The sequence below is a fragment of the Phoenix dactylifera genome, unplaced genomic scaffold, assembly GCF_009389715.1.
Source record: "Phoenix dactylifera cultivar Barhee BC4 unplaced genomic scaffold, palm_55x_up_171113_PBpolish2nd_filt_p 001750F, whole genome shotgun sequence".
NCBI lineage: Eukaryota > Viridiplantae > Streptophyta > Magnoliopsida > Arecales > Arecaceae > Phoenix > Phoenix dactylifera.
In genome coordinates, this window is record NW_024069049.1 from 36,705 (window position 1) to 37,888 (window position 1,184).

Genomic DNA, 1,184 nt, shown 5'->3' on the forward strand with positions numbered 1-1,184 from the left:
CATTAGGGATTAATTTCTAAATGCTCCTGATCGATGGATCCATCACGAGGGACGGTGATCGATCCGCTGAGATTAGTGCACAGATCACCTAGTCAGATGGACGAGTCTTGAGTCCACGGTGTAGAGACATTGGAGTGATTATGCAAGTACTTGTTAGAGAATAAGGTACTGAGCGTGACCAAAGATAGTAGTCACATGGATGTCTATCCACTCGTCAGTGATTACTTATGCTGTAGTTGTATGACTGGTCCTTTGACCTGCGATGCCTCAGCTATTCACTGTGAGGTTGCTGTAGTTTGACGAGTATGTGAACTTGGGCCCTAGTCATTCGGGTTCTTGTAGTGCAAATTGGCTGCAGTAGGTTCATTTTGGCATAGGGTTGCATGTAGATAGGATCTATCGATCTTAATGGATTAGGAGTGATTCTATGTGATTTATGAGACTGAGTTCGATAAATTCCTGGCCAAGTATTTTGCAAAAAGAGTTTTCCATATCTCAAACTGGAAGTCGTATAAATTTGACATATGACAGACGATGGGGTTTGACGAGATATCCATAACCTCCGTCACGTCGGGATCTATGATAGAGGGACTGTATCATATGCTAACTGCACCAAGAGATTCAGATATTCCATTCTGCTGGATTGCCACCACATACTGTTAGGTGTCACTAGTGGATTGTGAGACTCGAAGGTATTCACTTGGTGATCAGTGAACCCTATGAGTAGAACTGAAATCATTTCAGTCCACTGAAAGGAGTTTCAGTGATATTGAGATGGAGATCTCAATATTTCTCACTATCAGTCAGAATAGAACCTTCGGGGTCATACACATAGAGGATTTAATTAGTCAGACTATTATAATTGTGATTTAGAATTATAATAGAAATCAATCATCAATATGATTGGTGATTGAATTAACCCACTAAGTGTTAGTGATTTAATGGAAGAAGAATTAAGTGGAATTGATTGCAATTAGATTGCAATTGGGCTGATTGAATGAGCCAAATCAAATTGGGTTCGACCCAAATTGATTTGGGTTCATGATTGGGTCAATTTGATTAAACCAAGGTTTGTGCGAATTTTAAAGACCACATGTTGTTGTAGGATGAATATGACTTAAGTCATGTTCACACTATGCGGACTTTAAAGTCCACATGGCGTCGTAGGATGCATGCTCCCAAAT